Raw genomic sequence first — 14,622 nt, 5'->3', positions numbered from 1 at the left:
AATCCTTGTTCTTTTCCACATGGTGAAGGACTGAACTCAAACTCAGTATCTGGCAGCTAAAAGTTCTTGATTTGCAGAGATATCCTGCAGCTTTTTGAAGTTCCTGCTTCTCCTCCTCTCTTCTAACATACACTTGCTGAGCTTTCCTGAGGAGTTTTTCAATTGCTTTATTTGGCCCATTCATTTACTTTTTGCAATTTCTTACAAATATTTGGCCAGTTACTGTTACAATGGTGACCTTTAAGAGTCCCTGTCCTACAGCATTCTCTGGATTTAGACCAGAATACTTCCTCATCTGGTCCCTGAGCTTCTGTAGGAATCTGATGGAACTATATTTCGAATGCCTTGGAGACATCCTGTGCTTGTGGAACAGACTCCTTGATTCCCCTGGTGACGAGGTTCCTAAGGTCTTTTATTTGAGCCCTATCCTCTGGCTTGTTATTCCATTCAGGGTCTATACTGGGAAATTTTTGTTAGGCTGGGACAATTCCCTGACCGGGAGGATGTTCCCTTTCCCATATCCTCATAGCAGTGCGTGTGATCGCTCCCTTCTCTTCCCCACTGAAGATGTCTAGTATCGACATTAATTCTGTCCACATGTATATGCTAGGTCCGGGGAACTGGTCTAGTTGTTCCACCAGTCCAAGGGAGTCCTCTACCAGGTGCTTCATATTGCGCTTGAAGTTTCTAAGTTCAGTGCTTGTTGAAGGAGCATTTGACATATCTAATATGTCCTGGACCCATGGAGACATCCCTAAGGGGAAACCCGCTGCTCTGAGGAAATGGGGAAGTTCTTTAGGTCTTGCTTACATTGTTTCAATTCCTTTCTTAATTTAGAGTAAGTTCCCACCAGCACCTTAGGTGTCATGGGGGTGGATACTGGTGGGGTATCTCCTAGGTGTTCCTGGCCTCTTCCGTCTGTACTGTCCGTCCTCGGTGCCTCTGCCCAGTTGGCTGCCGGCTGGCCGGGGCTATAAGGCAGTGGGAGACAGGACAGAGGGTTCCAGGCTTTATCTTCTTTCTCTTTTACAGGGAAGAGACCCGCGGATCTGCTGGTAGGTGGTGATCAGCAGAGAGAATATTCCCTCTCTTCCTTGAAGTCTGATGCCTGGCCCTGGCTGTTGTGACCCAGTGGACCGAGCACCAGCCCGTGAACCAAGTGTCGCTGGTTCAACTCCCAGTCAGGGCACATGACCAGGCCACATGCTAGGTCCCCAACTGGGGGCACAAGCGAGAGGCAACCACACAGCGATGCCCCTCTCTTCTCTCTCCAAAAACAAACAAACAAACAAACAAACAATTCAAAAAGGCTGAACACACATATAAGACCAGGGCTTGACAAACCCAACATTCATCAGACCCAAATCGGGGCTAGAAGACAGATTTCCCATAAATGGGTTCCTTTGGCCAAAGGAAACAACAATAATTTACCATTGTGCTTTTCCTTACTTTTGGTCCCCACCCCTAGGCCTAGAATTTCCATTTCCCATCCTCAGCTGATTCCCATGGCTGGATCCGTCTGTGTTCTCAACCTCCTTCACCAGAGATCTATTGAACACAGACCCCGTGAGCTCAATCCCCCTATACCAGAGAATTCTACCCACGCCCTGTATACTCAACCTCCCTTACTGGAAGTTTCTTATATACAGTCCTGTGTGCTCAAGCCCGAGATGCTTCGTCCATCTCCGGCCTCTTCCCTCACGGGACAACGGACCCAGCGGAGGGGCACTCCGGCCGTTTCCTTCACGGGACAGCGGACCCAGCGGAGAGGCACTCCACACTCGTACCAGCCACACACACAATCAGCTTCCCGAGGATGCCCAACCACCAAAGAAGTACTTAAGTCCAATTTTCTTACCTTGGCCCATGCACGAGGTTGCCTGGTTGCCGCGGTGTTTGCTTTTGTCTCCCCCCTGCGTCGATCCACTGCTGTTCCAACAAGAAGTCTCAGGTCATTTCCGGACACTGAGGCAGGTGGGCCCTGGGTCAAGTGGGCCACCCAAAAGTGGGTAGGACGTGTCTCCCCGCCTTGGCTCAGAGCCCCTTCCTGCACACAGGCGGAGGATCCCGGACAAGCCCCCAAATTGTGAGAAACACTCACAATAAAAACTGGGACACAGGACTTGAGCAGTAAAGCGAGGCCTTTATTCACGAGCCTGCAGAGCCGGGCGCACTCTCACAGCCAGGAGAATGGGCGCCCCAAGTAGACAAAGGAACCTGGTTTTATAGTTTTGGCTTCCCCACCCTAAAATTGCCACCCTAAAGTGAGAGCGATTAGCTTCCCCGCCCTAACGCAACTAGCTCCCCCTCCCCTCTCCTTCTTCCCCATTTCTCCGAGACTGGATACTCTGGAGGTACAATCTAACTCGTTCATTTAAATGCCCCTATTGTGATTTGTAGATAAGCTAATGCTGTCAACTTCCTTCTCAGATCCTTTAATTACATTTGCCCTTTGTTACTAATGACTTTTTACTAGTTTGGGAGTCACTATGACCTTGTTTCTTACAAATGTTTTTTGTTTGTTTCTTACTCCCACTTCCATCCACCTCACAATGTAAACTCCTCGGTTATCTTCTCTTCCCCAACTTTCCTTCATAATTCCTCACACAGTTACCATTTAATAGTGGAGTATCTTTCTCTTTTGAAATGGAACTTGAAAGTTTGAAGGACAGCTTGCTTCATTTGCAAAATCAAGCTCAATCTGTGATCAGCGAATTCACATTTTGTTTTCACTGTATTCTCACTACATGGAACAGTGTCCAGTACATGGTGGGGACTCCGGTACATATTTGTTGAAGCAGTTTTGGGGGTTTTTTTTTCTTAAAAATCTGCAGCTGGTCATAGCGCTGTCACCACTGCCATCTTGTTACAGAACCCACAGCCTCAGTCCGTAGCAACCAGCACAAGATTTAAAATGAGCACGAGTGACCTCAATGAGGCCCAGCACAGCCACGCAAGGTAAAAGCGTGAGCACAAGTGAAAAGCCTGAGCACAAGTACTTTTTCTCTTGAGGAGTTGCATGATAATTAGCCTAATGCAACCCAATGCACTGTGCGAACCAAAGACTGCTATAGTAGTTCAAAACCTGAGAACCCTGTGGTAAAATACAAAATGAACGTCTAAGGTCTTTCATGTTTCTGCAATGCCAACAGGCAGCCAGAAAGTGAATGAAAGATTAGGAGGAGCAACAAAGTTTCTGAGCCTAAGGTTTACACTGTGACAAAGACCCAGACAAGATGGTGCCCTCCATGCTGAGGGTTAGCAGGGAAAACATCCATGCTTCAGGAGTGTGCATGAGCCCAGATGAGTTCCTGGCTATGTTCAGCCCAAACTCATATGCCTGGGCCATCCAGTGAGTGCTGTAGTTAGGTTCCACCTCTGTTTTTCCACCACTCCCTGAGCACTGCTCATAAATTCCTAATTGGCTGAGTACAGTGTCATTTTGTGCCTTATACCTTAGCATATGCTATTCCATCTTCCCCAAATGCCTTTCTTTCAGGTTTTAAATTCTGTTTAGGTATCTGTGCATCCTTCTGACCCATTTATTCTAAATATCATCATTCCCTATGTTGTACTGCATCTATAAAGTATAGAAACTTTTATTGTGGTATATAAAATGAGAATAAGCAGTACAATATAGTGATTAAAAACTTGAACTCTGGAACCAAACTCAGTTTGAATCCCAGGCCCACTAGCTGTGTGACAGTGAGCAAATTATTTAACTTCTTGTTGCCTCAATCTCCTCATCCATAAAATGGCAATAGAAGTAATACTTAATTCATAGAGTTGTTGTAAGGATTAAATTAGTCATATGTATGGTATGTAGTAAGTACTATATGTGTTAATTACTATCTTTATATGTTTATTTCACTTAATTAAATCATAAGCTTCTTGATGGCAATGTAAGTTATCTATTGCTCTAGTCATATTACTCCAAAGTTTAACGACTAAAACAAACTTTATCATGGTTTTCTGGGTTAGGAATCTTGGAGCACTTGACTGGGTCCTCTGGTTCTGGGTTTCTCCCAAGGTTGCAGTCAGAGTGTTGGCTAGTCTGGCAGGTATCTGAAGGATCAACTAGGGGAGGATCACAAGGGTACTGGCAGGATTATATTCCTCACAGATTGTTGGACTGAGACCACCTTACTAACAGTTGGCTGAAGCCCACCATCAGTTCCTTACCACTGGGCCTCTTCATAGGAGACCTCACAATGTGGCAGCTGGCTTCCATCGAATGGACAAACAAGAGAGGAATCAAGACAAAAGTCACCCTATTTTTCTAACCTAATCTCAGAAGCAACATCCTCATCTTTCCTGTATTCTATCTGTTAGAAGCAAGTCACTAGGTCCAGCCCACTTTCAAGGTGGGAGGATTACACAAAAGAAAGAGTAAGAGGAGTTTGGATCATGGGTAGCCATCATAAAGACTGTTGCCCAATGATTGACATTCCTCCCACATACAAAATACCCTCATTGCCTCCCAAAGTCCCCAAAAGCCTCATTGCATTATAGGCAGGGACTGTATCTTATTAACATTCATAACTATAAACACTTTTCTTATTGATTTAAACAAAAGGAAATGGTAATGTTCTTTGTTACAAAAGAAAAGTGTAGAATCTCATGTCATTAAACATAAGCTATATGAATAAAATTTTATAAATAAAAATGTAATAAACAAGGCTTATTAAAAATGTAAGGTTTTTCTTACCTGTTATTTGGAATGCCGTGAAATTTTTGGAGAATTTAGTAACTACACAAATTTTAAGCATTTCTTATTTTATTTCATGTTTATGTTTGGTTTGAGTAACCTTATATGTTAAATTTGGATAAACTCACCCATATAATGTTTATCTTATCTAGAGTTGGGTTCATGATGCTATGGAATGTGGATAATTGAGATTCCCTTTACCAAAGCAACTGCTGATCATGGTTGTCCAATAATGTACAACCAACTAAAAACATCATTGTACTGAAACAGAAGTCTTCTCATGTAACCATCTCTTAGGGCATTTTTCTAATCTCTATACAGGCATTCACCTATGATATGAAAGGAACACAGTAGGTATATGCCATACCATGTGACCCTTTGCTATCTATCCCTCTTCTCATGACACACAATATTTTGAAGCATAAGCAAAATCCACAGAACCAACTGCTGTACCATGGAGCCTCTAGTTGGATCTGCAACAGCCTGTAGAAGTAGGACATATGGGGGTGGGGAGGAGACTGCTCCTTATGAAGAGCTGAGTTCAGTGCCATGAGACAAACCAGAAGAACTGAATCTGAACATGACAGTTCTGCTCAAGGTGTATGTTTTAATGTCACAGTAATTAAAACCTATTTTTCTTTTTTCCAAATTAGTCAGACAGAAAATGTTTTTTCCCCTCCTTTAAAACACTAAGATTTAAAAAATAAACTTAAGTTTAAATTATTGAAATAAAGTCATGTATTCAAGCTACTTCATCTATTAAGACTAAAGATCCTGGTATCCTGTTCTGATTTACTCCTGTAAAAAAAAAAAAAGTGTAAGAATTTCTGTAAGGATCCTTGAGATATTAGTGTTATTTTTCATGAAAAATTATGAAGGCTATTAGTCACAAAAAAGGAAACAGCATATTAGAAATAATAAATAGTTCTGTGAACCATCAGTCTCCTGAAATAGCACTTCTAGGGATTTCCATGTACTGCCCAGTTATTAAATTCAGTAACCTTCCTTGTCCTGCTCACTACTGACCCATTTATCCTCAAAACTACTTCAAAGCATAAACCTTCAGTTCTGATCTCAATAAGTCTCATTTTCTCTGCTCACATTTTATTTTGCATCTGTCCCATTCCTCTGTGAATTTAATGTTCTTCTCACAATCCCCTGAAGTTGAATCCAACACCTCAAAGGCCAACTTAAACCACTATTTTCCCTTTAAGCCACCTCACTTCATGAGAGCCATCCTGGATTTCTCCCTTTTGTGGATTTCTCTTATAGAGAAAATTGTCAGTATTTAATTTGTTTCTTAACCAAATACTCTAATTTTCCCTTATTACATAACCTTTCCATGAGTGAGTGTCCATCACAAAACTGTCCCCTCATGGTATTTGTTTTGTAATTTTAGTCTTTTGGAGATTGATATAAAGTGGGAGTTAGTCCTACATATGTTGTACAATGCTACCAAGTGTTGGTAAACAGTACTGCAAATTCTTGAGATTGAAGGGCAGAGAAGCAGAAGAATGTGTCTTCGCTGAATTAAATTGTTGTTTTTTGCATGACCTTTTATTAAACTCAGATTTCTAAATAACCATACAAAAGTACATTTAAACAACTTGCAATTGAACAATCACCTATAGCTGATATGTCTTTATAGCATTGTACTAAAAATAATATGTGCATGTACACATGCACGTGAATGTATGTGTATGTCTGTAGTATTCTATGATCCATATGGATTTCCTTTCTCATGGTTTCTGTTTAAAATTTTTTTAATTTTTTAATTACAGTTGACATACAATATTATGTTAGTTTCAGATGTACAACATAGTGATTAGACATTTATATAACTTACAAAGTGACCACCCTGATAAATTTAGTACCATACATAGTTAATGCAGTATTATTGACTATATTTTCTAGCTGTACTTTACATCCCCATGACTGTTTTTATAGCTGACAATTTATACATCTTAAGCCCTTCCCTTTTTTCATCCATCCCCTAAACCTCCTTCAATCTGGCAACCATTAATTTTTTTCTGTATCTATGAGTTTGTTTCTGTTTTGTTCACATTAGAATCCATATATAAATGAAATCATATAGTATTTATCTTTCTCTGTCTTACTTATATTGTTTAGTATAAACCCTCTAGGTCCATCCATATTGCTGCAAATGGCAAGATTTCATTCTTTTATATGGCCAAATAATATTTCATTGTATATATGTACCACTTCTTTATCCATTCATCTATTGATGGATACTTAGGTTGTTTCCATATCTTTATTATTGTAAGTAATGCTGCAATAAACGTTGGAGTGTATATGTCTTTTCAAACTAGTGTTTTGGATTTCTTTGGGTAAATATGCAGGAGAAAAAAATCGCTGGGTCATGTGGTAGTCCTATGTTTAATTTTTTGAGGAACCTCCATACTGTTTTCCATAGTAGCCACACAAATTTACAATCCCACCAACAGTGCATGAGGGTTTCTTTTTCTCCATGTTCTCACCAGCACTTGTTTATTGACTTATTGATTATAGCCATTCTAACAGGTATGAGGTGATATATATGTATATATATATTATATATATATATATATATTTTTAGGTGATAGCTTATTGTGGTTTTAATTTGCATTTCTCTGATGATTAGTGATGCTGAGCATCTTTTCATATGTCTATTGGTCATCTGTATGTCCTTTTTAGAGACATGTCTATTCAGATCCTTTGTCTGCTTTTAATTGGACTGTTTATGATGTTAAGTTGTATACGTTCCTTATATATTTTAGATATTAATCCTTTATTGGATATATCATTGGTGAATATCTTCCCTTTAACTTTTCTTGTAATTCTGGTTTGGATGATGCACTCCTTTAAACTTTTCTTGTCTGGGAAGCTCTATCTGTCCTTCAAGTCTAAATGACATAGCCTTGCTGGGTAGAGTAATCCTGATTGTAGGTCCTTACCTTTCAACACTTTGAATATTTTGTGCCAATCCCTTCTGGCCTGAAATGTTTCTGTTGGGAAATTGTCTGATAGTCTTATCAGAGCTCCCTAGTAGTTAACTAACTGCTTTTCTCTTGCTTATTTTAATATTTCATCTTTGTCTTTTGTCTTTAGGATTTTCATTATCATGTGTCTTGGTGAGGGCCTCTTTGGATTCATCTTGTTTGGTACTCTCTGTGCTTTCTGGGCTTGTATGTCTATTTCCTTAGCCAGGTTAGGGAAGTTTTCTGTCATTATTGCTACAAATAGGTTTTCAATTTCTTTCTCTCTTCTCATCTGGTGCCCCTATGATGCAAATGATGTTATGCTTGATGTTGTCCCTGAGGCCCCTTAAACTGTCCTCTTTTTTTTTTCTTTTTGCTGTTCTGATTGGATGTTTTCTGCTACCATGTATTTCAAATTGCTGATTAGATCCTCTGATTCATCTAATCTACTGTTGATTCCTTGTAATGTATTCTCCATTTCAGTTATTGTATTCTTCATTTCTAGCTAGCTCTTTTTTATGTTTTCTATTGTAACCTCTCAGAGACTATTTTTTTGAACAAGGCCCTTTCTTCTTTGTTTTCTTGATTCAAATTTGCCTTGTTTAGTCTAATGGCACCATGACTCATTTGCCTCTTTTTTTTTCTTACACCTTTAAGCCCCTAGAACATCAGATTCTGGTCAGTGTTAATCTGTCTTAAGAAAAGTCCTCAGATATGTTGATTAAGGGAACAGAGTTTCAGTCAAACTAAAGCTAACATCTCAACATCCTTGCGTTTCATCCCTCAGGCCCATGAAACTAGAATGGCCCTATTGGCCACAACCTCATTAACGTAGATGGAATGGCTCCTGGGCTGACTTCAGGATCTGAAACAACAATCAACTAACTACTCCCTACCCTGGCCCCATGCAATTAGTAGAGCCCATGACCCTAACTCCTTTTTTCCTGTATATAATCTGTGCCCACGCAGGCTAGGGGGAAGCCAGGTTCTAGACCACTAACTAGTTCATCTGTGACTCCAGGATTGGTGCCATTTCCTTAAATAAACCTTTACTTTATTTCCTGCAAACTTCCGTTTGTGTTTAACTGAACTTGATGCAAGCAGGTGAACAAACCCCTTTAGTTTTATAACATTATTTCCATTTTATGTTCCCTATCTCTTTGCTAACATTTTTATTGAATTTATCTACTCTTCCCCTAAGTCCATTGAGTGTGCCTATAACCAGTATTTTGAACTCTGCATCTGGTAGATTGCTTGTCTCCATTTCATTTAGTCCTTTTTCTGGAGTTTTGTTCTGCTCTTTCATTTGGGCCATATTTCTTTGTCTTCTCATTTGGGCTGCCCCCCTGTCTTTGTTTCTATGTATTAGAGCTGCTGCATCTCCCAGGCCTGATAAAATGGCCATGTGTAGTAGGTATCCTGTGAGACCCAGTCTCTGGTCAACTGAGCCGAGTGATCTGTAGTGTCTGTTGTGTGGGTTGTGTGTGCCCTCTTGTTGTAGAGCCTTGATTGCTGTTGGCACATATGGGAGGGATTGCCCCTCAGGCTGATTGGCCATGAGGACTGCCTGTGACTACAGTGGAGGAGCTGTTGTGTAAGGCTGACCCCACACAACAGGATTTGCTTCAGCAGGGCTCTGGTGTCTGTTGAGACTGCCCTTTGGGTGTGTCATTTGTGAAAATGATTGGGTGGTGCTCTGGTGTGGTCTGAAGCTGGCCACTAGGTGTGCTGGTTTTGGGACTTCTTGGGAGGGGGCAGGCCAAGGTAGGCCACAGCTCATGTCCTGCTGGAGACACTTGATATGAGTTACAAAGTGGTCTATAGATGGTTGCCTTTTGTGCTGGGCTTGGAAGCACCTGGAAGAGGCTAAGCTGTGAACTGAGGCTAGGTACCGCTAGTGCTGGAATTGGGGCTTTCGGAAGAGGTACAGGGCATGCTGAAGCCAGATGCTGCTTGCTTGGGGTTTGTAAACCTTTGAGAGATTTTAGAAATAATGTCCAAGGCATGAGCCAAGACAGGCTGATTATATGGAAAAGCCACTGGAAGTGGCTTGGGTGGGCCCACAAGTTGGGCGTGGCAGGGTCTCAGGAAATCATTGGGGTTGGGGTGAGCAAAGGGTGTTAGCTAGGTTTATGGAAACTGAGACTTGGTGCTAACCTGTGCCTGCAGGCTAGGTGGGGGAGGGCTCAACAGAAGAACAATGGCTTCTGCCAGCAGTTCTGTTTGAGAGAGAACTGCCCCTCCAGCCCCAGCCCTCATCCAGAAGCCAGACTATGGGTGTTCCTGATGCTTTTTGAGCTGCTGCCCCAGCACCCAAGCTCAGAGAAGGTCCTTGTGTGTGTGCCCTTTAAGAGGAAGACCTGAGTCTCTAGCAGTTTTTTGTCTCACCTGGATGGAATCTCCACTGATTTTCACAGCCAGATGATATGGGAGACTTTTCTTCCTGGCACTGTGCTCCAGGTTGGGAAACCTAGTTGTGGGGCTGGGATGTCTCACTCCTCAGGAGGTACCTACACAGCTGAGATATCCCTTCTGATTTTTAACCACCACACATTAAGTGTGCGACCAGGCCAATTTAGTGTCTCTTTTCCTCCTACCAATCTCCACATGATTTTTTCTATATATCCTTAGTTACAGGATTTCTGTTTAGCTAGACTTCAGGAAGTTCTCAACTGATAGTTGTTCCACAGTTTAGTGGTAATTTTGATGTGGTCCTGGGAGGAGGTGAGTGCAGTGTTTACCAACTCTGCCATCTTGACTAGAACTCTAGCTCTGAGCACTTTATATGTATTACTGAATATTATTCCCATAAAATCCACCAGGTAGGTACTATTATTGACCCTATTTTATGCACGAAGCAGCTGAAGCAAAAAGAAAAACAGGAAGAATATGAAGAAAAAGAGAAAGAAAAGAAGAAAGGAAAAATGTCTAGGTAACTTCAGCAAGATTGCATAGACTTTAAGTGAACTAGCTGAGACTTAAAACCCAGCAGTCTGTCTCCAGAATTTCTAATATATAAGTTACTTTAGGTATAAATGGATTAAAGTACTCTAATTAAAAGGCAGGGGTTATCAGATTGTATTAAAAAATCAAGATCCAATTAAATGCTATTTACAAGAGACATACTTTACATTTAAATCCATAACTGGTTGGTAGTAAAGGGATGGAAAAAATACATACCATGCAAACATTAGTATTAAAAAAGCTGGAGAGGAGCAATTAATATCAGACAAAATAGACTTTAAGACAAGGACTATGAATAGAAATAAAAACAGACATTTTAACAATAAAATGGTCAATTCTTCAATATGACATAATCATTATCAACATGTGTTGCACCTAGTAACAAAGTTTCAAAATACACTAAGCAAACTATAAAACCAAAGGGAGACATAGATAAATCCACAATCATGTTTTAAAAGTTTACTATCCTTTTTCTAGTAATTGATAGAACAAGGAGGCAAAAACAAATCAGTAAAGACTCAAAAGATTTCAACAATACTATTAAGCAACTTGATCTAATTGATCTGAATAAAACATTACCTAACAAACACAGGACACATTTTCTTTTAATGTGGAAATCATCATAAAGAAGATATTGCACCTTTCATTTTTTATAATAATGAAACACTTGAAACAAATAAAACTGAAAAATTCATAAATTGTAGCATTTTTATAAAAGAATAATCACACAGCAGTTAAGTAATCAGAGCTAATCCATCCACATCGATGAATATGGATACATTTCAAAAATCTAATCAGTAAAAGAAGTGAGTTACAGAATGAATACTAAAGTACCAATTTATTAAAAGTCCTTAGGCACTCTACCTCTGGGGAGCATGCCCACGCCTTTCCTTTTCCCCTCTTATTCCCCTCAGGCTCATTACTTTTCCCTTCCCTCTCCTAAGCTCCAAGGGACCTTCTTTTGCTTCTGTAACTTGTTTCCTTAACTTACATAGTCCAGCTGGCTCACTTCTATTACCTCTGTAACTTTTTTGTTTTTTGTTTTTTTGTTTTTTTTTTTTGAGGGGAAGGGAGAGAGAAAGAGAAGGAGAGAAACATCAATGTGTGGTTGCCTCTTGCACTTCCCCAACTGGGGACCGGGCCCACATCTCAGGCATGTGACCTGACTGGGAATCAAACCGGTGACCTTTTGGTTCATAGGCCAGTGCTCAATCCACTGAGCCACACCAGACAGGGTTACCTCTGTAATTTTCTAAATAAACTTTCTGTTATAATTTTAAAAGAAAATAAAAGTCTTTAAACATACAAAACAATATTGTACATAAATTATAGATACTAAAAACTTAATAAAAATACATTAGATGGATGGGGATGACATATTGCCAATCCAGGATAGCAGTTACCTCAAAGAAGAAGGGGAAAGAAAGTATATTATGCATTCAAATGTATTAGTAATATATTTTTTAAGAAAAAAGAAGCTGATGAAAAAATGACTTTTGCCATTATTTAAAAATTAGAAACTAGTGATCAACAGTAAGCAATCCAACATTCTACCTACCTCCAGGTTACTGAACACTTCTGGGGCAAACCATACGAGGAAACCACCCCAAAATTGATGATTTTCACTTTCTGTTGGGGTCTTAGTCTTCCAGTTTCAAAGAATGAGATAGCCCTCTTCCTAGCCAATCCCTTTATTACTAGACTTAATGCCCATCTCCTACTTCCAACTCCAGTGTCCCATTCCATCAGTTATTGCCTCGTTCCAATGCTTGTTCAATCTCTTTTTATCCATAGCCTGTAAACAAGCTCAAATATTTGTCACTTTAAGAAACAAATAAACAAACAAAAACTGACCTTACCCTTAATACCATCATCTCTCCTTTTAACTGCAGCTGAATTTTTCCAAAGGAAATCTAATTGCTTCCACCTATTTTCTTAACTCTCTGCAATCTGGCTCCCACTCCTATCACTCATTTGAAACTGCTATGGAAAGCCCACCTATTATCTGATTTCCAAATCCAGAGGTTACTGTGCAGCCCTTACTTCACCTACCTCTCTGTAGGTTCTCTCTCTCTCTCTCTCTCTCTCTCTCTCTCTCTCTCTCTCTCTCTCTCTCTCTCTTTGAAATTTTCAACTGCAGACTTCTAAGACCCACATCTCTCCCATTTGTCTCAGGCCTCTCTTCTTCAGGCTTCTTCTTTGGCTTCCCTTCTAAATGTCCATGCCTTCCACCTCAGTAATTATTCTAACTAAACTTAGTTTACCTTCTGCATTCATCTTCTACCTTTGTGCTGATGATGTCCCAATACTCTGTAGCAGGACCACCTCCAGAACTCTACACCTACACATCCAATTGACAAATAGTCCTTTCCACCTGGGCATGCCATAAGTATCTCAAAAATGAATCCATTATCTTTTCCATGGTGCCGTATCCTCCTGCTCCAATCCCTATTCCTTATCTTAATGCATCTGTTGCTACCCTAGTTACCCAGTGGAAGCCCTTAGTTAGATCTTCCCACTTCCTTTTCCTGCTATGTTAGAAGAGGCCCAGCTGATCTCTCACCTGTGCTATTGCCACAGTCTTTCTGCCTACACATCTTTTAACTCCAGGTTTTCACTCAAACCATTTGTTTTCTCTCCTGCCAGATTAATTTTTCTAAAATGCAAGTTTGATAGGCTCCCTTCCTTCCCTCTGTCCATGCCACGCACGCAGTCCAAGTTCCTCAGCATGCTCACAAAGTACTTTATAATCTGGTTCCTGCTGATTCATTCACGCTCCTTTGCTACACTCCAACCAAATAGAAGAAATTAATATTGAAACCCCTCTAAGGTACTAATTCACATAATTGAACCATTAATTTTTCTTTTAGATTTTATTTATTTATTTTTAGAGAAGGGGGAAGAGAGAGAAACATCAATGTGTGAGAGAAACATCCACTGGCTGCCTCTCCCATTCCTCAACTGGGGACCTGACCCGCAACACAGGCATGTGCCCTAAGTATCTCAAACCAGCAACCATTTGGTTTGCAGGCCAGCACTCAATTCCCTGAGCCACACAAACCAGGGCTCTATTGAGCTATTAAAATAGGTTAATAGCACCAACTTGAAAATCACCTAAATGTCCATCAAATGAAAAATGGATAAAGAAATTATGGTATACTCATTTAATGAAATAATATTCCTCAATAAAAAAAACAAACTGCTGCCATACAAACAATAATACGGAAAAATTTTATAGATATAATGGTGATCAAAAGAAGGAAGGCACATAAGAATACCATCTGGTGCTTGCTTTGGGAGCACATATACTAAAATTGGAACAATACAGTGAAGATTAGCATGGCCCCTGCACAAGGATTACATGCAAATTTGTGAAGCATTCCATATTTTTACAAGAAAAAGAAATAAAGGGCATCCAAATTGGAAAAGAGGAAGTAAAACTGTCATTATTTGCAGATGACATGATAGTATACATAGAAAATCCTATAGACTCCACGAAAAAACTACTTGACGTAATAAGTGAATTTGGTAAAATAGCAGGGTACAAAGTCATTCAGAAATCGAAGGCATTCTGGACACCAACAATTAAATATCTGAGGTAGAAACTAGAAAAAATCTCATTTATTATAACAACAAGAAAAATAAAGTACCTAGGAATAAACTTAATCAAGGAGGTAAAATACCTCTACTCAAAAAACTACATGACACTGAAGAAAGAAATTAAAGAAGATATAAATAAATGGAAGCGTATACCATGTACATGAATAAGAAGAATCAACATCATTAAAATGTCCATCCTACCCAAAGCAATTTATAGATTAAATGCAATTTCTATTAAAATACCAGTGACATATTTCACAGACATAGAACAAATACTTCAAAAATTTATATGGAACCAAAAAAAGAGCCCGAATAGCCACAACAATCTTGAGATAGAAGAACACGGTAGGAGGAATCACAATACCTCACATC

At 39.8% G+C, this 14,622-nt stretch overlaps 1 non-coding gene across 1 annotated transcript; it reads left to right on the top strand.

Annotated features, from left to right (window-relative positions):
• The first annotated feature begins 13,934 nt into the window (after window positions 1–13,934).
• LOC150006396 (U6 spliceosomal RNA) lies at window positions 13,935–14,041 on the top strand. The gene has a single exon (XR_016512027.1). It is a non-coding gene; the product is annotated as a U6 spliceosomal RNA (small nuclear RNA).
• Window positions 14,042–14,622: the final 581 nt, after the last annotated feature.

Source organism: Furipterus horrens, unplaced genomic scaffold (assembly GCF_987537825.1).
Source record: "Furipterus horrens unplaced genomic scaffold, mFurHor1.1.pri manual_scaffold_6, whole genome shotgun sequence".
In the NCBI taxonomy this organism is placed as follows: Eukaryota; Metazoa; Chordata; class Mammalia; order Chiroptera; family Furipteridae; genus Furipterus; species Furipterus horrens.
Note: the sequence above shows the minus strand (reverse complement) of the source record. Positions and strands in the feature narration are given on the sequence as shown.